The 23865-nt window shown below is 33.7% G+C and overlaps 3 long non-coding RNA genes across 3 annotated transcripts; all 3 read left to right on the top strand.

Moving 5' to 3' along the window:
• The first annotated feature begins 278 nt into the window (after positions 1–278).
• LOC124372513 lies at positions 279–11001 on the top strand. The gene is made up of 3 exons (XR_006923339.1): positions 279–616; positions 9383–9501; positions 10982–11001. It is a non-coding gene; the product is annotated as an uncharacterized LOC124372513 (long non-coding RNA).
• Positions 11002–11896: 895 nt separating this feature from the next.
• LOC124372512 lies at positions 11897–17760 on the top strand. The gene is made up of 3 exons (XR_006923338.1): positions 11897–11969; positions 13462–13550; positions 17372–17760. It is a non-coding gene; the product is annotated as an uncharacterized LOC124372512 (long non-coding RNA).
• Positions 17761–19337: 1577 nt separating this feature from the next.
• On the top strand, positions 19338–21863 carry LOC124372514. The gene is made up of 2 exons (XR_006923340.1): positions 19338–20263; positions 21667–21863. It is a non-coding gene; the product is annotated as an uncharacterized LOC124372514 (long non-coding RNA).
• Positions 21864–23865: the final 2002 nt, after the last annotated feature.

The following is a 23865-nucleotide window of genomic DNA, read 5'->3' as shown; positions in this document are numbered from 1 at the left end:
AACCGCATCGACTTAGTTAGAAGACGAAGTCTTCAATTTTTGTGTCTCATTATGAGTACCTTGTACTTTTAATACAAATTTTCAAAAGAATATTTCAAAGACAATAATGTTTTCTTTAGTTGAACAGATATAAATTTACATGGTTGATTGTTTATTAATGAGGTAAATTATTATATAAGCTACAAGAGGTGATAACCACACACGTGGACCAAATAAAGTACTATCGCTATGGGGCAGGACTACAGCGAAACATTGTACGTGTCTCTACACAGGTAATAGTGAGTGATGGTGAAAGGAATATGTCATTGTTTTTGTAAATAATTGTAACTTTTAAAATGATCGTTCTTTGTAGAAAAAGTTATGGTCACTAGTGTCTTAGGTAGGCCTATGTAATACTCTGTTGAAGACCTTTTTTAGTATAAAATTGAAATATTTCAGAAATGTGTAAAGGATTATCGTTGGAAATTTTTAAGTAATCATTATTGTTTATTTGATTTTGTAACACATCCTATGAAAGGTAACATTACAAGTTTCATACTGTCTCACACAGAAAAAGTTTAGAAGCAATAACAACATATTTACACATAAACTACAACACCAATAACGTTGCTTTTAGGTTGGTATATTTTATAGTTTATGAGCTGAAAAATTGTCTAAGTTAAAATATTTAGATAATTGACTGACCATAATATGTTAACTGAAGCATAATTATAATATTATAATACTTTTGCGTGTAACTCATAAACATGGAAATTAGAGAAGAAATATTATATATATATATATATATATATATATATATATATATATATATATACATATGGTGGGCTGCCACTAAAAAGGAAACTCATGATCCACCCATAGTCATACGCGAAAACTGCAGTATATATATATATATATATATATATATATATATATATATATATATATATATATATATTGTTCCACAATTTGACGTTTAAGTACATGTACATGTAATAATGTTCTTCACAACTGAAGAAGAGGGTATATTTCCTGCCGTCCACGAACGTACTGTAATACATTTGTAACATATAACGATGATAAATGTACGAAATTCTGTTTTATCGTATTTGAAATTGTCTAATTAGAGTGTTTTATTTTATACTTAGAATTTCTTTATGGAACGTATACTCTAAACTGGAGAAAATAAATAAGCTGGTTTCATATACTTTAACCTCTATCTTCCGATTAAGGCATCTCTTTCTCATTGGTGGATTCATCGTGTAATATCTGTCCTCGGCAGAGCCGCTCTGAAACTCGCCGTGCTATGAACTAGCAGAAGGGGTCTCGTTTTCACTCTGAATCAAGGTGAGAGGTATAGAAACCCCCCTTTTGTATCCGTTGGAAGTGGCAGTGTGGCTACGAATTTCGTCTTGTTTGGTCGTCCAAAACAATTTGTCTCGCTGCTCTTTCTCTAACGCGTTGGCAGCACAGTACCGCTCTGAACTTTATCTGGGTATGTTTGTTCGATAAACAGCCTCGTACTCTTTGTTTAACTGTGTTGGCAGTGTGCCGGAGTCGCTTTGGAATTCCTTTCGATTCCAACTCATTAGTGCGGGATAAATCCAATCAAATCAAATCTATTTTTATTGCTGAGACAATAGTTACATCGTATGGCAAACGTCCAATTAATAATGATATCCTAAAATTTCTGTCATTCATACTATAATACACATACAGACATACAATCTTTACAATCACACCTCTTTCATTCATCGCCAATGCAACCCACTTCGAACAGCGGGGTCAGTCTTCTACTTGGGCGACTTCCCATTTGAAAACCTAAAACTTACCTGCATTATAAAATGCTTGAGACACCAAGAAGCGTTTTAGGCGAGTCTTAAACGCCATTGGCGTTTGGAGCATCTTTGATTGAATTGGCTTGTGAAGGCAGGCGTTCATAAACCACCATTCTGTGTCTACCGGTTCGGTACTTTAATCTGCCACGTGACTTGGCCTCTGGTTAAGGTACATTTATTCGTACAAAACAGAGTTGTTTCCAATATGTAGAGACATGGCAGAGTCAAAAGCTGCAATTTCTTGAACACTTGCTTGCACGACTCTCTGAATTTTATTTTTTGCGATGATTCGAATTGCATTTTTGGACTCTGAAAGCTCTTTGGAACTGAGTGTTAGCGCAAGCTTCCCAAAGGAGCACTCCATAGGCCAGGTGGGGGTATATCAAGCCATAGTTACGCCGTAATAAGTACCTGATCAAGATGGCAGGGTCCACACTGGTTGCCCGTAGTGCGCAAAGAAGAAACATTTAAAACGTTGATTTTTGAAGAGTTTATTGTGAGGTTGAGGCTGTTGAAGTATATTTATTTATTTAACGGCATTGCCATTTTTACAGTGCTTACAAAGTGTGGTGCACAACAATACTATATAGTATTACAATACTGTTTTACATGCCTAAAACAATATCAGATAATAAATAATAAATGCTCCAGTATCCATACTTACATACACATATATATAACCAAATAATAATAATAATAGATAATAATATATAAATATAAATAATAATATATAGATGGATATACCCATGATATATAGATAATAAATGAATACAACATGTACATGTATATACTTACATACGTAACTAAACTAGAACAATAACAAGAATAACAACAACATATGACACATTTGTTGATATCAACAAAAAGCCTGTTGTTCCAAAACTTCACTTGATCTTGCATTGAAAAAATAGTCGTATCATCTGCAAATTGCACTGTTTTTCCATGCAGAAGCGAATGATTCTATGGTCGTTGACATAAAGCACGAAAAGCACAGGACTGAGGATAGACCTCTGGGGTACTCCATAGCTAAGATCTATTGATTTGGATGATTTATTTGATAACTGGACAACTTGGGATCTGCGGCCTAGAAATGAGCTAAGCCATTTAAAAGGCATGCTTGGAATGCCGTGGAACTCAAATTTGTCGAGCAGTATATTGTGGAATAAGCAGTCGAATGCTCTGGACAGATCCAGGAACACACTCATTGAGTGCTTCCGACATTCAATCCCCTCTACAATCATATCGACAAGACAAACGACTGCGTCGGTTGTCGATTTACCCTTTCTGAACCCAAACTGTTCATTGCTGATTATATTTTTCCAAAAAGTGAAGCATTTTTATAAGAAAAAGCTTTTCAAAATGTTTGCTGAATACTGGCCAAAATTGAGACAGGCCGGTAGTTATTTATAGAAGCTGGGTCGTCTTTCTTTACAATTGGAACAAATCTTGCAATTTTAAGGAGAGAGGGGAACACTCATGTTCGGAAATGAATAATTTACTAATACAGTTAAGGATCTCACTAAATGCTTTCAGCATTTTTTTAATGAGCCACGGGAACATCAGATTGAGGTTGTTTGATTTTTTAGCATGGAGCTGCCGGATAATTAGGCGAAGCTCATCCTCAACAACAGGAGCCAGTACCATTGATGCTGCTGGGCTCTGCCTTCACGAGGGCTTACTTTAGGGTCAGATGGCCGAGGACCTTGCCCGTCAGCAACAGATGCGAAAAACTTGTTAAGCCGACTGGCAATCTCAGTCTCATCCTCCACAAGCCTATTCCCAACTTTAATTTGTTTGTGTGCATATGTTTTATTGCTTATGATGCCCCAAGTTTTTTCAAAACGTTTTTTGAAGAGAGATTGATTTGGAGACATCGAGTGCTTTATATAAAGAGATGAATTCCTCCGAACATGTGTCTAGTCCGTGACAGTGATTGTTATAGTGACGTGGTGTGGGATGTGTTGTAAACGGCCCTATCCGTCTATCGATGGACATCAGTCGACCCTCCTGGAAGCCCTGACCGAGTTAGAGTTGCCACCCCATGAGACAGGCATGAAGCTAGAACAACGTCGGTGAGTTGGCATCACCCCATAAACCCTTTTATTTTGACTCTCTGATAATTAAAAAGTTGGCATTATATCCCATAAACCCTCTTTTATTTTAACTCTTTGATAACCAGCTTTCCAAATATGTCTGAATTTTAATTTATTACTCGGTAATATTGTACCCATTTTATAAACCCTACTACCTCACCGTTTGGATATACCAAAAATACCCTGATTGGACATGGGTATTTTCAGAGGATTACTATCTATTTCGTAATGGGCAACACCAGATCACCGAACTAAATTTATTGCCCAGGCATTCCCGGCGACGCGGAACACACTTTCTTCTGCTTCTCGCGTTGGGAAAGGCCACCGCTACGAGGCAATACGCACTTTTCATCCTTTATCAGCAGGCTTGTCTGCCACGTGATGCTGGAGGGTCAGGAACACTGGACATTTTTATCGCAATTCGTCCAGGACATCCTCGGGAAAAGATGGCTGATCTGGATCGTCACGCGGTCTAAACCAAAGTTTTTTCGAAGGAAAAATCGCCGCGAGCCCTGAGTACTTACGTTTAAAAGCAGACCTAACCTGAAGTAATATGGACTTAACGGTATCCAGGCTAGGATCCTGAAGTATAGAAACAGTTTTATTGTGGTTAGTTCTCGTCTTTTTTTAACACTAAAGGCTGGCCACCTGTGTGCATAAATGCATTTTCCTACCTTTACCCCCATTCATAAGGGTCCTTTGACCATTTTTCATCTTATTTTAACTAATTTGCATCAATTTTGTTCACCTATAACCCTCTTTTGATCCCTGCAATTACAAAGTCTTTCGATGATTTTTTAGTAAGTTGTTATGACAGGATACGTTAGGGGGTATGTAATAATGTATGGAGTATCCGTTGTACTGAGTAAGAAAGAGTAATCTGACAACGTATGTATAACACTAATTCGTTTCAAGGTTATTCATGTCAATGGTAAAAAGGGTATTGATATAGTTATTTATCAGATTGCATTAATGAGAATGAAAACCTGAAAATAAGTTAATAAGAAAATTATGCATTAAGTTAATGTGTAAATTATGAAGAGGAAAAGTATTAGTGAAAGTCAAAATTACTAAGGGTTAAAAAACATAGTGGAGCAGCGAGTGAAGAGTCAAGCAGTGAGTCAAGCTGCGCGTCATTAAATACGCAATATGTTTAGGTTGACCCGAACATAGTGAGGCGCCAAGAAGCGCTTCATGCATCGACATGAATCTTGACTCGCCGCTCGTGAAATCATAAACGATTTCTTTGCAGCGCAGCTCCAGTTGACTCGGGGCTTCCTGCGCAAGTGATTATTGTAACATAACCTACAAAAATGAACGTGGAGGCCTTTGTTATTTCGATCCGGAATCGTGAAGCTATATGGGAACCAACAACTGAGTGACCACCCATAATTAGATATACGTTGGACAAGCTTTGGAAGGAGGTTGGAGCATAAAATAATTGTTCAGGTACGTTTGTGTATCTATTAATTGTATTTTAAACATTATACATTTAAGTAGATATATAGCCAATTTTTACTGCAATAAGCTTGAAGTACAGTACAGTATATTCATTATAAGTTTATAATTACAATAATAGGCTACTTTGTTCATTCTTTCGGAAAATGAATCATATTTTTCGTTAAAAGTATTGTGTGTATGATGTCCACGCATAAGAAGAGCATCACTTGACTGACGACCTCTCTGCCGCTGCCTTCTTGGAACCTGAATATTCTTGGGTTGAAACTGTTTTTGACCTCTGTCAAATGCCTTTCAAAGCCTTCTCGATCTATAATAGTATTTTGAAGAACACATACACTCTTAATTATCATATCTGCAGTTTTATGATCTGTTTCAATATTCTTAGATAATAGTCTCCATTTTGAATACAAGATTCCCAAAACGTGCATTCAATACTTTTTTCGAGCTCTTGTGTGCCTTTTATTAAAGACTGCTTTTTCATCATTAAGATTGTCAATATTGTAAGGTGTTAGAAACACGCATAGATAAGGGGAAAGCTTCATCTGCGAGAAAAACCAAAGGCGTTTTGACATTAGTTCCAGGTAAACAAGCATCATCCGGAATATCAAGCTCATTATTTTTTAACATTTGGTAAAAGGCAGATGAAAGTAAAAGTGGCTCCATCACTCTGTTTGCCGAATCCCCCGACAATCAACTACAAGAAATCTATAATTTGCATCACAAACTCCTAATAAAACAATTGAGTAAAACTTTTTGTAATTATAAAACATTGTTCCTGATTCGGTGGGCACAAAATTCTGACATGCTTTCCATCAATGCATCCTAAACAGTATGGAAAACTCCATAATTGATAATAGTCTTTGCTTGTCTGGACGAAACATTCTTTTGTGGGATGTGGCATATGAATAGGATGCAATACATTCCATATTTGCACAACGGTTTCTTTTACTATCTTGCTAACTGTGGACGCACCAACACGAAATGAGAATGATAAACTCTTGAGATGAAGCTCCTGTCGCCAAGTATCTGAAAAAAGTAATAATAATACTAATTAATATTATTAATTTTAGACTGAAATTATTGAAAGTCATTCAATGATTTACAGACTGTTGAACGAATGAATGGATGGCATGAATTGTGTTTAATATACTCTGTTTTTTGCAGTGAAAGAAGCTCAAAGCAAATGGAAGTCACTGAGGGACTACTACAGAAAGGAGGTGAGGAAAATGCAGGAGGAGAGGTCGGGGATCCAGCGCTGATTCAGTTCATAAATCTAATTGGCCCTATTTCTTGATGTTAGATTTTCTGAGAACTCAATTCAAAACCAGACCTACTTCTGGAAATCTTATGAAGAAACAAAAGGACTAATGAGGACCAGTCTGTAGCTACAATTTGCGATGATCTATCTGTAAGCAAACATCAAACTGCATGTCGAAAACACGGATGAGATGTATGCAGAAAGGTTTTCTACCCAAGATGACATAGATATTAATGAAAATGGCAAAAGGCTTAATACTGATGGTAATGTAAGTGGAAAATCTCCTGAATGTCCATCAAGTAAAATTGATAACACTGTAAAGGAAGATCTTGTACATCCAAACACGTTTAATAAGAGAATTGTAAAAAATGACCATTTAAAAAGATTAGTGCAGATAGAAGAAAAGAAAATGGCAATTCTTGAACAAAAGCGATCAAGAACAGCCCATGAAAAATCTGACGATGACATGTTGTTTTTTGAAAGCCTTCTGCCCCATATTAAAAAAATTGAAGGAGTTAACAAAACTATTTTTCGCAATGATATTCAAAATTTAGTTATAAAAATATGCATACCAACACGCTTCATACGACCCATCTAGACCGTCTACAGGTAGTTCCACTCATCAGTCATTTTTGCATTCAGGAGACTCTGCACAAGACACAGGAGACAAACGTAATAATATCAACACCCCATTCAGACCAGGACAATGACATCCTGGACTTAGATCAATGGAAATCATGTTTTTTGCCAACGTCCCAAGTAGTTATTTCACTGTGTATCATTCATATTAAAAATGTACAGGTAGTTTTATAATAAATACTGTTTACCTTTAACCCATGTACAAATATTTATTTTACCTTATCCATCCTATATTGTTCAATATCTACTTATCAGAGTAAGTATACTATCAGAGTACTATACAATACTCAAAGTAATGGTATGGATTTGGATGTATAATATAAATTTAGTAACATTGCAATATTATTTTCAGGTTCTTACCTCAATGTCATAACTAGCTTCTCCCCGGGTTCAATGGGCTGCTTGACGAAGTTGGTATACTTTATTACCATTAGAGGTTGTAAAAGATTTAAAATATACTCGAAGATACTGTATTCCATCCTGGTGTATTGGAAGAACCGATCAGGATACTCCTTTAACTGGGGAAATAAGTGGTGATATTCACCTAACTTATGACGTTCTTTATTCAATGGATGAACAGCACTACTCCTAACACCATGAACACAACAATTTCAGCGCACTGTTTTCAAACAAATATTCATCTTCACTGTCAGAGAACATTTTACTGACTGAAACGCTTCCCTACTATCGTAGCTCGCAGCTTTCACTATACGCATGGGAATGCCTCTTGCATCTATATTAAACTACGCTCAGCTTGACTCGCAGCTGACTCACTGCTTGACTCTTCACTCGCCGCTCCACTATGTTTTTACCCTAAGATGGGTTAATGGAATCATTTAGTTCATCTCAGATACCCCCCCCCCCCGGGATTTCCTGGTATGACCAGATAAGCTCCTGAGTACATTAAACCTCCTGAAATGTTAACCCCCCCGGTAACATTAAACCCCCCCAGGGAATTTACTGGCATGACCTCATGTCCGAATTTTTACCAATCACCAAATCGCTCTTTTCCCCACCAGTGCAGACATTTATTCCAAGCGTTTGTACCGACTAAACCATAGGTCGTAGATTTTCCGACAAGAAAGGTTCAGTCACTTTTTGTCGTATCTCTAACGGTTAAGCCGCAAAACGCCCTCAAAGTCAAAAGTTTGGGTAAATCCGGAAAATTAAACTATGGTATACATACGTCCTCTGACTTTGGTTAAAACCAAATTCTTCTTGTCTCTAAATTTCACGAACACATAACTTAACTCTTCTACCACATCAATTGATTAATATTATACACCACACATCTTTTGGCTGAGCGTTTGCGAAGCATTACGACCCGTAAGATTCTCGAGAACGGATACATAAAATTTGGAAACTTCACGTCTGAATTTAACCAATCACCGAACTACGCTTATCCCCGAATTTAGCCAACACCCAAATGGGGGCCTGGGGGCGTAGCCCCCAGCGAGCCGAAGGCGAGTTTTTACAGTATACTGCCTATGGAGCCTACCAAAAGACGATAACTTACAAAATCAAGTTACTTTTCAAGAATTTTAATATTTTTTTGCGAATATATGTGCTTTATTAAACTAATACACAATCCGTAGTAATAATAGCTTATTTATACTACTATAAAAATGTATTAATATTTATATATATTTTTATTTTAATAGAAAGTGTCCGTAAGGTTAATGAGATTTGAAACTAAACTACATTAATTTGAGCATACAAATTAAATCTGTTGTCTCAAAATAAGTGAATTTAGAATAAATTTATAGTAATGAATAAATAAATATAGTGTAACGTAGAACAATAAATAACGTCAACCTCTTATGGAGTCGACAAAAAGACTGATTAATTACAAAATTAACTTACTTGGTTGAAAGTTTTAGAATCTACCTTGTTTTAGTTACCGCTACCTTGGGGAATCTTTAACCCTCTAAACCTATCCAGAGCGCCGTGCTCAGGAAGGGAAAGGTATATTATTTATTAAGAGTATTAAGATTTAATATATTGTTATAAGAATAAAGTAACCTTTAACATAATTTTCACAACGTAAAAGGGTTTCAAGTACCAGTATTGTTTAAATGAAACAATTGAGAGATTCTGCAATGGTTCTTTTACAGTGTTGTTCTCAGTGCTCTTGGTATACTCACAAGCACCAGCACAGACACTAGTAGGCCTACCATATGACGTCCGCAACTTGTGTCCTGGTGTATGTCCCATCCGGCGACCTCCTGCAAGTGTGAGTGTAGATGTCATAAATTAAATATTATATATCGTTATTTATCAGATATTGAACAGAATTTCTTAAAATACCAACCCCTATTAACTTTTTTATAAATAGATAATGGAGTGACTTGCTTTAGGGGTTGTATACATAATCAACTGAGGAGTTGAAAAATTTTTGACTCCTCCCCCCAAAATAGGGTATTTTTTGGTAAGTAAAAATGTTAAAATAGGAACCCCACCTCATTTTAAAGGTATAAAAAGAAGAATAATGGCTCAAACTAGAGGTCTCGCAATGTTTACACTATAAAATTTGGTGGCCAATTACAAGTTTGAATTCTTTATAAAACCCCCACAGTTTTAAATAAAATTTAAAATTATTTTAAGGCAGATATAATATTCACTGGCTAGTTATTTTGAGCATATAGGACACAAAATCACAAAAATACTCAATAGCTGGTTTTACCATGTCATCACTTATTGTTTACCAGTTAGTATGTAAGATAAAATTTTGATAACTTTACACAGTAGCTGGACTGAATGTGTCTTACATGCTAACTTTTAAGACACTTATGTTTAAATAATAGAGCTCTACCTCCTTGATAACAGTGCTTTAATTGATCAAGATCCAATTAAATGAGATTATGTTCACGAATTCCCTCCAAGGCGTGCTTTGTTACTGCGCTTGCGCAGCGCTACCTTGGGTAATCGTTTACCCTTTCAACCAACTCAGAGAGCTGTGCTTCAGGAAGGGACAGGTATATTAGTGGATTAAATAATATTAAGTGTATTAATACCGTGCCTCTTTAACACCTCCATAATATTACTATTGAGGGTTAAAGGCTCCTTAAAATATACTGGTCCTCCGATATAAGGTATATGTTGATTCGGTCGCAAGAGAAATATTAAAAACAGGAAGTAACAGATATAAGATTTTATAACAACAATGAATCATTACGTTCTTTGTTAGTGGAACGTAAAAAAAGTATAATAAAAACGGACTCCATAAATTTGAAATCATTAAACAACTAGGTATTTGTATTGGTAAAAAATATAAGGCACAAAATTTTATGCTACAAGATATATGATATGGTAATCCGTTATGGCAGTTTAAATCAAACTATAGGTATGGTCATTTGATGGGGGTTTGCATTTAAAAATTTTGACTTGACCCCCCAACGCCCCATTTCGGATTGAGGGGCTAAGTTCTCATGTAGCGCAAAAACCATAATTTGTCATTACATAACTACCCCCCCCCCAAAGGATATTGGTTTTGTTTAATTCCGTTAAAAAGTTAGAAGGGGGAGTGAAATTTTTGGGACACCCGGTATATGAAGTGACGAGTTTTAACAGTAAGAAATTTAATTTATTAAAACCTGATATGTATGCCCCTACATCCGCCCAGACATATATACGCATATATAAAAGAAATTATAGATAAAGCTACATCATCAAAGTACATAAAGTCGATCTTTAATATTTTATCATAATTTCAGGAAGAAGGAATTTGGTGGACCGGTTCTAGCCAGCAATACATCCGTTGGACAGTGCGGAATATTGAGTAAGTGCCAATCAAGTAGTTTTAAGACAACGTAGAAGTGAGCCATACCACGCTTTGCTAAGGTTGCATGCATAATGTCAAATGTATAGATTATATCATTCACGAGAATGATGTCCTATGCACAGATACAAAGAAAAGAATCATACATACAAGAAGTTGACATTGAAAATGATACATAGGACTCATTCTTGTAGAAATGAAGTATCATGTAAAATTTTAAGTCAACATGAGATGTTTTCTTGATATTGCCATCATGATACATTCAAATTGGGTTTAATATCAGTGTTTAAATAAGAGTCTACACACCAAGTCGTTATAAAATGATGTATGTGTTTTTATAGCTAGGCTACATGTGACAAACAATACAACAAATGTATGAAACCTCTTATAGGTGCCTTGAGTTTGTTTAAATTTATTTGTTCTATTTTCTAGTTGAGATCATGGTTAGTTATAAGATCAAAATAAATATAGTCACTAACGCTAATCCATATCACAGGGAGTAACATGTACCATCATTGAACTCAGTGTTTCTTCATTAAAAAAATGAAGCTTCTTGCATAACTCAAGTCTATAGGTCAGTCGTTTTCGTGATGTCCCATTGAAATAATATCTATAATGTGCAGCTAGGCTTTTTAGGAGTTCTATTTGAACTCTTTAGTTTTAAGAAAAATACGTTTTCAAAACAGTAAGGTAGTGTACCTTGCATACCTGTAAACAGTAAAATTGCATAATTGTGTTCATCATGAAAATCAACTTAAGTTGTTTTTATATTAACAATGAAACTTGTCATTTATTTTAACAAGACTTTCTATCCACAGACAACCAATGCCCTTGCAAAATGTTTGGGATACAAGCTTTGCACCTATTACTGTCCACCTTATATTCCTCAATACAACTTTGACGTCGTTTGGTTTCAACACAGAGTAAGTCGTAAAGTAATGTCTAAAGTTTAATATGGCCTTATTTTTTAACATTCCTCTCATATCTGGGATCTTACACCCTCACAGACTTCAGTTCATTTTGAGCTTCTTAGTTGCCTAAATTTTTGGATATCTTCCTACGAATATCACTCCAGATTCCACGAGTTAAGTCTGTGACAGCGTCAGATTCTAGACACTGAACTTTGAGGAGCTACAGGTAAATCCAACATTCGCATTAAATAAACCCATACAACCATAGCTACATTATTCTTGGTCATATTTGAATACATATTTAGAATCTAAGCCTAAAAAGTATATGTTTTACGCATTTGAGAAATATGAAAATTAAATATTAGAAAAGAAACATTGTAATAAAAGTGTCATATATGTATCATATAACTTATACATCTAATTTGCTATACTTAGATATATAGATGGCTCGCATAAACACAATGATGAACATATTTTCAACGTAGTGAGGACATAAAATGATTTGGCTATTGTTTGTTGTGCTGGCAGTACACACACGCACACACGCACACACGCACGCGCGCGCCGCGCGCGCGCGCACACACACACACACACACACACACACACACACACACACACACACACACACACACACACACACACACACACACATCACACACACACACACACACACACACACACACACACACACACACACATATATATATATATATATATATATATATTGTATTTGGCCGTATCTGTCACATATGTGTTTAAATAAGCAAACTAACATATGATCGGAAGACCAAATACCTGTCAAACGATTTTTATTTACGTTAAAGTGTATAAATGGCAATAGCCTTATTTAAATTTCAATAAACATTGAATCACAAAAAGTACTTTCTCCGCCGGGAGTCGAACCCGGATCTTCTCACTTGCCGGGTGAATGCGTTTGACAGGTATTTGGTCTTCCGATCATTTGTTAGTTTGCTTATTTAAACGCATATGTGACAGATACGGCCAAAATACAAAATAATTGAATCAGAAAAAGTAAGCGCTCTGTGGTGTAATGGTAGCACATTCACCCGGCAAGTGAGACGTATATATATATATATATATATATATATATATATATATATATATATATATATATATATAATTGTATATAATAAAGTTCGTATATTTTATTAACGTTAGAATCTTAGGTTCTATTGGCCTGAATAAGGAACTCAAGAGTATTATTTGAAATGGTAAACTCCAGAAAAAACTGAAATAAAATGCCATATGATAATAAAATGAAATAAAATAAAATGCCATACAGTAATCATATAAAGAAACAAAACAATATATTTACGATTCTAAAGATAACGTTTTTTAAATTGTTAAAATATCCTACCAAAACAATTATGAAACATAATTTTCCTTCAGTTTGGTTTAGTACATTCACTTTTAACGTATTTTTACTAATCGATTGATGAGTTATTTGAGGTTACAAGTGTTTGATGTATTGTAATTTCTTTAGGAGATGTTGCTATGACGAATAGTTTCAGGATTTATCTCTCGTAGATCGAAGGCAAGCTTGGTTGGTATTCAAAGTGACTGATAAGCGCAGTAAGTATAACTAACTTTAAAGTTTTAAACAGCTAAACTTATCAAAGTATAGTGTGTAATGTTTCAAACAAATAATTCAATCGTTATTTTCACGTAGCAAATAGCATTTTAGTAGTTTGACTAACAAGTGGTGCAGAATTTACCATACATAAAATTGTCTTTTAACGAAAGCTCTGATAGTGAATGAATTGGAAAAAGTGCTCAAATATTTACGTTTTATACAGTTATATTTAAAAAGATACAATATTATTGGGCTGATAATGTTATTAATACGACATCTAAGTTCGTGTACAATTGAAGATGTTAAATCCTAATTGATCTAAGTACAAAATAAAAAATCAGTTTTATCTCTGCTAAGTGATCTATGTACCCAACGCCAACGCACTGCTAACTCAAAATAGTTTTAAAAAATCTCAGCAGAATCTGTCAGTCCACAAATGCTGACTGATCTATGTGATCTATATGTTAAAAATGTATACGTATGACTTTGTTGTATATTGTGTGTTGATTTCTTCGTAAAGGTGGTTGTTTAAAGTTTTTAAATTACTTCCGATGTAGATAAAGCTTTCAGTAATGAAATTGAACACTGCAAAAGACTTTAGGAAGAAATAAAAACTAACCGGACTAATTATGATAACATTTATTTTATTTTATTAAATTTTATTTTATTTACATGCAACAATACAATACCCAATTACATTGTGCATGTTTTAAATCAAGATGACATGCAATAATATTCACACATTCAAATAAATTCAATCCAGTCCAGTTTTCCACCAAAATAGTTCCATTAAAAAGATAATTAAGCCTAAAGATAAATAACAGATATATATATACAGATATAACAACGTAACTATAATAAAATTATAAACAAAATAACAACAATAATAAATAATCATAATATTAACAAAGTCAAGATAAGCCATAACAAAAAGAACGTGTGTGTGTGTGTGTGTGTGGTGTGTGTGTGTGTGTGTGTGTGTGTGTGTGTGTGCGTTTTTTATCACGTATAAACATCTTAATAAAAATATTGGTAGTGTAGTAATTTGTTAAATGTGTGTATGTAAGGTATTAGATAGTCTAGCTCAGTTTATATCCCTCTGACAAAGTCTTTTGTATTGATTAATACTATGTAAAAATATATCAACCTCCCCAGGCAAAGAATTATGCAATCTCATCATTGTATTCAAAGGTGATGAAAAATGTGCCATTGTACGAGAAAAATTAATGTTAAACAAATTTTGGGATCTATTATAAAATGATGGAGTGTAAAAATTAATTTTTGACAAGGAAAATGAATCCATTACTTCACCTCTCAGCAATTTAAAAAGAAAAAGTAAATTCGCTAATTTTCTACGTTTTTGAAGACTTTCCATTTCAAAAATGCTTTAAAAGTTGATTATATGAAATATCGAAGGTAAAGTGACCAGTTTCTTTAAAATATAAATATCTTAAAAACCTTTTTTGTACCTTTTCAATTAAATTAATGCGATTAGCAAAATAAGGATTCCATACTATATTGGGAAATTCTTAATTTGATCGGACAAGTGATATATACAATGTTTTTTAAGGTTGAAATTGAATGAAAATTTGAAAGACTGTCTAATAATAAATCCCAAGTTTTTGTAGGCCTTATTTACAATAGATGAGATATGAGGATTGAAAGTTAAAGTAGGGATCCAAAATTACGCCTAAATCCTTAAATTCAAATACCCTTTTAAGATTACTACCATTTATGGCATAGTTTATTCGAAATTGATATCTTTTTCCTTGTGAATGACATTACTTTGCCACTTACTAATATTAAAAAAGATCTTATATTTTACTAGTCCAATCTACAATTGCATCCAAATCCCCCTGTAATGCGTTGGAATCCTGAGGGCTATTGACTACTTTATAAAGTTTAAGGTCATCTGCGTACAGTAAAATTTGTGAATTTTTTGTGCAGTTAACAATATCATTGATAAACAAATTAAAAAGTACTGGGCCCAAGTTTGACCCCTGAGGAACCCCTGAAGTTACTAAATATTGACTAGAATATTGTGGCCCATATAAGAAACATATTGTAACCTATTAGAAAAGTAAGAAGAAAAAAAATTACCAACTTAGACGAGAAACCTAAATTATGCATTTTACTTAAAATTAAACTGTGATCTACTCTATCAAACGCCTTAGTTAAATCTGTAAATATTACATCTACTGAGAGTTATTATCCATTTGAAATAAGACATATTCCGTAAAATTTAACAAATTTGTAACAGTTGATTTCTTAGCTTGAAACCCATGCTGCCTATCAGACATCAATGGTGTCAGTAAAATTTACAATTTTTTTTACAAATAATAATCTCAATTATTTTTGCAGGAGTTGATAAAATTGCAACTGGGCGATAACTCTGTACAAGCTTGGAATTTCCACTTTTAAAAATAGGTGTTACTCGAGTTAATTTAAACAAATCAGGAAAACAACAATTAATTAAACAAATGTTAAAAATTACACAAAGTGGTTTCACAAATATTTCACTACAACCCTTATAAATATATGATGGGATTTTATCTGGGCCAGCAGATCGTTTTACAACTAAGGTATTTAATAGCATCACTTACATCACCCTCAAATATCTTATCAATAACTAAGGCTAGGGAGGATAGACAAGTTCCAGGGTCAGTGAACTTTCAAGTTAAAGAGGATGGAGTGAAAGTAGATTTAAAAGTATGTAGCAAATGCTTCCGCCTATGTTACTATCCCCTTTAATAATCTGACATCCATCTGACATATGATTATTAGCATTCTTATGATTCCTTGAATTCTTTATAAAATCCCAGAATTTTCTCACATCTTTATTGATGCTACTTTCAACACTATTTAAATAAATATAATAATCCAATTTTATTCTACATTATTTAATATCTTTCCTTAATCTTTTGAACTCTCTTAAATCTATCTCATTAAAGTTTCGTGTTAACTTCCTTTCTAATTCTTATTTTTAATTTAATAATATTTATTAGTTCGTTTACTATACCATACTGGATATCCACGTTTCACTTTGTTCCTCTTTGGACAACAGTTATCAAAAACATGATAAATTGCTTTGTAAAATAAGTCCACAGCCAAATTAGGATCATTAATATTATCCAAAAAGGACCAATTAATGTTCCTAAGACCATGATACAACTCTACAAAAATTTTTTTTTTTTTAAATTATAACTACTAATGCTGTTGTTATTACTATTTCCTGACTTATTCCGAACCATAATGCACCATTCTAGCTTCCAAATATAAAGCAGGGTGGTAATTGTCCTCATTAACAATGGGGCTGTCACAATGATAGGCCAAACCCAGTTCCAGCCAATTTGAAAATAACAAGATCCAATGTTCTGCCCTGGTGATTAGGTATAAAATTATGCATAGACAAATTTCCCAAATTCATAAAATTACTCAACTCATTAAAAATGCTGTCACCTTTTTCTAAATCTTCATGAGGAAGTATTCTTAAGTTAAAATCCCCAAGAATGCAAATTCTACATTTATGGGTACTACATAACCTTACTACAAATTCAAAAAAACCTAATATAATCATCTAAACTAGAATTACACCTAAAGTATACTACTCCAATCAATAAAGTAAACCCTCCCATCCCTAACTTTAACCCATATCATCTCTTCTGACCTATCAACTAACACATGCTCAGACTGTAAACAATTATTCCTAACAGCTAATAAAACTCCTCCCCCAATTGCCCATTCCACTCACTAGCCTATCCCTATCTCTACGAAAAATACTAAACTCATTATTAAAACATTTCTCCATTATTTATTTCAGGAAGTAACCAGGTTTCTGGTCAATGCAATTATGTGATAATCACAAGCCAACACATTAGTTCTAAAGGTAGTAGTTTTTGACATAAGCCCTCTTACATTCTGGTAGTATATATTAAGTACTTTATTACACTTATTCATGTTAGACATAGAGCACATTTGGAGAAAATGAATAGAAAATATAATTTGACAGTATAAGGCTCATTCAGTAATTACCACATAATACTACCATATAACAGGCCTACTAGGCCTATATCAACCAGGCAACTAACTTCAGTATAAATATTGTACATTAATATAATACTGCTCATGATAGGCATACATAATTAATAATAATAAACATTACAACTAGCATTGTTCAAGCTTCTAAATATGTGTTCCAAACTTAAGCTTAAAGTGTCTAACCTAATAGCTTTGTAAACAAAACCTAGTATAAATATAACTAGCACCATGCAGTGAATAATACAAATAAGGAGGCCTACCTTTTTGGGTAATAACATATTTCACTCTCGATACAAAAATACACAATAAAACACCAAACCAAAATGACATGACACTAACACTAGGGTCCTCCACTCAAAGCCCATCTAGGCTGGCTTCAGTAAGAATTTTCCACAGCTTTATCGTTAGTAGCCTTTCTCACGTAGATGGAACAATTAAGGGTCCATACGTATTGGTAGCCTTTCTTCCTAGGCAACTTCTCTAGTTTTCTGCAGTAGCTTCCTATTTGGTGATGTGAGCGATTCATTAACATAGATACTAGATTCACTGGCATAACCCAAGTCAGCCGCACGTAAGTGCTTCTTAGCCTTTCTCTTCTGTAAAAATTCATCTTTGTCCAGTCGGCTGATAAATTTAATTATAATAGGCCTTTCACCATCTTCGCCTAATGTACCACATCCGATGAGCAGCATCCACAAGATTTGTGGACCCAGTCCTTGAAGTTTATTGCCATCGCCAATCGTTTAATCACGTTTAATACCACTTCGTTTTTTACTTCTGGTATACCGTACACTACTAAAATTGTTCCGGTGTGAGGATTGTTCAAGATCATTTAACTTCCGTTCTAAATCACGAACCTTAGACTTTAATTTAATGTTCTCGTTTTTAACACCATCAACCTCACTAACACACATATCAACTCTCGCGTCTTGCTTCTTGATAGACTCCGAATAGATCCTTAATGTTATTATGGACAGAGCTCAACTGACGAGGCTAAATCTACTTTTTCCTGCTGAATAACCTTGATAACAGTACTGTTTGCCTCAATAGCACTAATTATCGTATTGAGTTTCTTATCAAGTGATTGTAAAGTTGGCTCGTTATCTTCACTGGACTTGGACATATTTCTAGTTTTCACGTTTGATGTCTTCTCAGTGTTATCAGGCATGATAGCGCAATATGGAGGAATGGCGGTTCACAGCGTACAACTTAAAATCAATTATTTCTGGGCAGAAATAGTGCTGGTCCTCAATAAACCTTTATTAACTAAAAATGTTATATTTACCACAGCACAATAATAAACACTTCAACAAAATATTGTAAGAAATACCCGTGAAAAATACTAATACTGTAAGGAGCCAATACACCCAATTACACCATGGTAGCCATCTTGATGACGTAATATGTTACATCACTCAAAAGAAAACGAAGAAGAATCTAAAAAGAAATCGCCCCCTTAAGAGATTAGTTCATTGAATTCTGTACTAAATGTAGGCTTAAATAGGTTAAGTATGTCTTGAATATAATTTTACTGATCCTTTAAAGTTAAAATTACTAAATTCTGGTGCAGTTTTTAACATCTAGCTTTAGGCTTTCCAACTTGTGTTAGAGGGGTTTAGTTCAAACTGTAATGAGTCTAGTCTAGTCCTAATCAGTGTTTTTAATGTAGATACTTTGTTCCAGGTTACTTGTACGTACAAATATTAATAACTTGTTTTAGACCTTTATAAGAATTGCTTTCCATCTAGATAAAGTTGTATCCATTGCAGTATCTACTCAATTCATTATGAGTATGATGCTTAAGAGATTTTATAATGAGAATGGCTAGGAACAAAACCTAAAGTTAAATTAATTTAACAACCTTTAGAACTACTGCATAAATATGATCCAACCAAGTAGGTCTACTTTTGAGTTTAAAGTCTCTATAGAATTTCTATCATTTTAATCTTGCAAATGGAGAGACCGTTTGTCAGACGTATAAACAGAATGTTCTTTGATTCTTTGACTTGAAAATCAGTAACCTTTCTACCTTGGATCATAAGGAAGCCATTCACCAGACAGGAAAACGGACAGACAGACTGTCCCTTTGACCTTTTAACCTAAAAACATTTATTGGCAAACAATTTAAACTTACAAAATTTAATTTAATCTGAAAACTTCCGTAACTAACCCCTACAGCAAATATGCAATTGCCTATACCCATGATGTCTAATATTAGATTCTAGTTTTCTCTTGGCAGTTCATAATAGCTGATAGGATGAATTAAGAAGATTCGGATCTCACTTACTAATCATTGCTGATCTTAGTATTACAAAGGGAGGGGCATCCACTTCACATGCTCAATTATGTAATTTTTACAGTTCACAAATTTACGCATTATACAATACAACCAACTGCTATGAAGGTGTATTATTAAAATTTATAACCAAGCCTTTCCTTAGATTTAGATTGTTGTCTAATGTCTACTACAATCTCAGCCAGACAATTTTTTATTTAATTTTAAAGTATAACACCCTGAAAGTATTCTTTAAGTCCTATGATGTGGGATTTAGTTATATTTAATAATAATACATTTATGTATGTTCCAGCTGGAGAGGTTTCTTATTAACGGCTATCTTGGATACGGATAATTATAAATCATTTGTAGTGTTTTACGCTTGTAACATTAGAACAGGTGAGTTTGTAATAACAAGAGAAAATTCAGTTATATGTTTGCGCTCAAACTACTCACCATACTTGATTAACTCACATATGGCGACTTTTCCATTCACGGTAGATCTTATTTTTTATTACAAGATCCTATTAAATGTATAATATTTGAAAGTAAAATGTACCTATTGAGAAGGGTCTTATTTCAGTACAATTTTTGTATGAACCTACATGGAGACCTTTGTAGTTTCCTATACTATCCATGATAAAGATGCAATGTTCATGTACACTTAGAGAACAACCAGTACATTTACAGATGTTTCCGTCTATAATTTAACCTTCAACAATTTAAAATTTATATATACATAAATATCTTGAAATCTAATTTATAACACTTACACCCAAAAAAGTTAGATACAAATGTGGGTTGTACATCTATACGCAACAGAAACAAATTTTCAAAGGCGAAAAACTGTAAAAATAGTCTTGTTGCCATACTAAAGTATCCCAGCAGCTCCTTTGTCTTTCTTTTCTTCCCTTATTCTTTTAAAATGTCTTTAAAGATTTCTGTCGATTTTTGAATGTTATACAGTTTCTCTTTTCGCATCTTAGACTATATTTTGTTCGATTTGTTTTAGACCAATTACATCCATTATGGCCACACTCACAAAGTAACATAACTTCTGAATTTGAACTACTATAAGTATCCATTCGTGCAGTAGTGAATATGTTTCAGTTAAACATTTTATTGCAAACGTTTTTAATTCTAGGCATTAACTCATAGGTTTTAAAACTCATGTAAACAAAACACACTACTCACAAGTTTTAACATAAGACAAGACAAATCCCACTAAAACAACAATGCCACAGATTTTGGAGCAGTTTTTTGTAACAGCTACAGGGTATAAATTAGAGTAATATATGATTATAGCAAGGTGTGCAAGCAGTGGTTTTTGGAGATTTGAGAAAAAAAGGAAAAAGTAAACTGGTTAAGCACTGTTCATTTGATTTTTATAATGGAGGTATTTCATACAATATTAATGCGTTGCGTGTCATAATCCTCAGAAAGAAGTACAGAATTAATAAAAACATAATACAAATTGTGTTTTTTTTACGTTTTTTGGCAGAAAGGTTCTCTTTTGATGTATGAATATAATACCTAGTTATATGTATATGTATATACAGAAGCAATGGAATAGTTTGTGCCTGTATAGTAGTTTACAATTCGTAACAAATGAAATTACGAATTGTACACGTACAATTGTACAATTGCAACCATTACTTGGTTTCTAATTTAAAGTGGGAAAGAAATAAAATATTCATGATGTTATAAATTACACTTCGGTTATATAACAATAATTATTGGTTATATCCCTTGTCAAGGCTTTAGAAGTTGAACTATAATGTCATGCATTATGTTCGTTTCAGCTAAAGGAGAGCCCTACATAAATGTTATTACCAGAGACATCAGAGGACTGACGCTGGAGAATGAAAGGAGGGTTAACGCTGTCCTCAGAGCAAACAATTTATGTCCGGAAAAACTGATAGTGGTTAACAGAAGGAATTGCCCACGTTATGTGTCATAACATCAATGGTAGATAAAGATGTTTTCAGCGTGGTCTTTCTTTCATATTTCAGTATCCATAATATTTCCCTTATATATGTATACTGTATACCTAATGCAAATATTGTAAAACATACTAAATTATTACAAATGTTTCTCACGTAAAAATAAAACTCGGCGCCGTCGGTGATGCAAAAGTATTTTGCTACCGTGATTGATTCTTTCAAAGGCTCCATTCCTTGAGGAGTTAAGGTGGAATGCTAGTTAGCTACAGAATCAGCATCATTGTTAAACACAGGTTCTTGCCAATATACAAGCAGAATGCAGTAAATATAGAAACGTACATGAAATTTAAGTCACTAAGGTACTTATAGATCTCTGTGTTCGTAACAAAAAAGTTAATGTTTTTATTGACAATTTTAATTCATTATATTTGTTGATTCACGTGGAACAGGTGAACAAATTGATTTATCAAGGACAGTTTTTTGCTATTTTTATAATTGTTTCCAAGTATCTAAGTTGATCAGGCTATCCTGGATAGTTTCAGTAATTATTATTCTAATTAAACCAAAATTTTAAGCCCAAACTCGTCGAAAGGTCCGTCTTTTCCAGAAATTTAATCTGAAATGAATTTGAGTAACAAGACATGATCTTGTTACCACAAGTATTGAAATTGAGAAACAAATAGTATCATAATGACCTGTGTAAAGAACACATCGACAAGTTTAAACTATCACCTCAGCATATAAAATATCATCAGGCTCTTTAACAAACCTTTTCAGATCACACTATTGTTTTCCTTTACTATATTATTTCCTGACCTTAAAACTCTAAAAAAATATCGAATGAAGATAAAAACTTACATGCCAAATGTGGTAGGCATGACATCTCAAAATGAGTTCTATACCAACTCTGCATCACATAAGAGGATGTCTGTGAGTGGTGGATAGTTGGTTGGCACTATTGTTTCTAGTATCAAAGTTTTATCCTCTTGCGCATTGGTGGTTGAGAAGCAGTTGATTTTATTTTCCGGCGAAAGTATGCCGAACACAAACAAAAATCCACCCAAAGCATAAAAAAAAAACCCAACCACTCTAGGCAAAAATTAAAATTCCATTGCGTCAAAGTCCACATCATCAATGCAAAGAGTAAGTTACCCTACCCATTAAAAAATGTGAAGACTCCTTCAGGTTGGAAAATTTTACCAGATTAAAATTTAACTCTAGCACGGCGAAATTTAAGGTGTAGCGAGTTCCCAAATTCACTCAATAGTGTAAACTAAGAATTCCAATATTAGAGGAAAAATTCACAAGAGTTTATTGCGTCAGTAGAAGAAATACCAACTCGAACCATCAAATCCTCTCTAACCTCTTCCCTGGAGTGACGTAGAAATGTCCAAACCATACTAATATTACGTGACAATAACTTTTTTATACTTTATAAACCATTTAATGATGCTAGTTCTTTATAAGCGTGTTAAGTGCACCATAAGCTGAAATAAAAAAAATGTAAATCAAATCTTAATTAAACAATGTAAGTTAAATTAAAACACATAACTGAGCTTACACCCTCCTATTATACATAGCGCTACTTATAAAGTATGCCAATTGTGTGCTTGCATGGAAGGAGCCCCCTGAATTTAAGTTGCTCACCTGAGAATTAAGCAAGGAAAAGGTGAAACATTGAAAACCCCTGATTTTATATGTATTTCATAAACTTGATTTGGTTTAAGATCTGATGAAGGATTGGCTAGCTACTGTAATATTGTTAATATTATAGATTCTGCTGCAGACATATTGTCCGTCTAATAATTTTCGTTATTTAACACTCGAGAGCTATCACGTTTCGAGCATTTTTAATGGTGGTCAGATCGTGACACACAGTTATTAATTATTTGAAATTTGTCTTCTGTTTCTAATTGAATATTTTATGTAATTCAAGTTCTCTACTAGAAATGTTCTCAACATAAAGTTCTTAATCTCTAATATATAACTAAAAATACTCTAAAATAAAGTGCGAGTTAAAAGCATGAATTCACTCTGTTTAGTTTTTGATGGATACAG

The sequence above is a fragment of the Homalodisca vitripennis genome, unplaced genomic scaffold (assembly GCF_021130785.1).
Source record: "Homalodisca vitripennis isolate AUS2020 unplaced genomic scaffold, UT_GWSS_2.1 ScUCBcl_3415;HRSCAF=8941, whole genome shotgun sequence".
Classification (NCBI taxonomy): Eukaryota; Metazoa; Arthropoda; class Insecta; order Hemiptera; family Cicadellidae; genus Homalodisca; species Homalodisca vitripennis.
The sequence above is the reverse complement of the archived record's forward strand: the minus strand, read 5'-3'. Positions and strand labels throughout refer to the sequence as shown.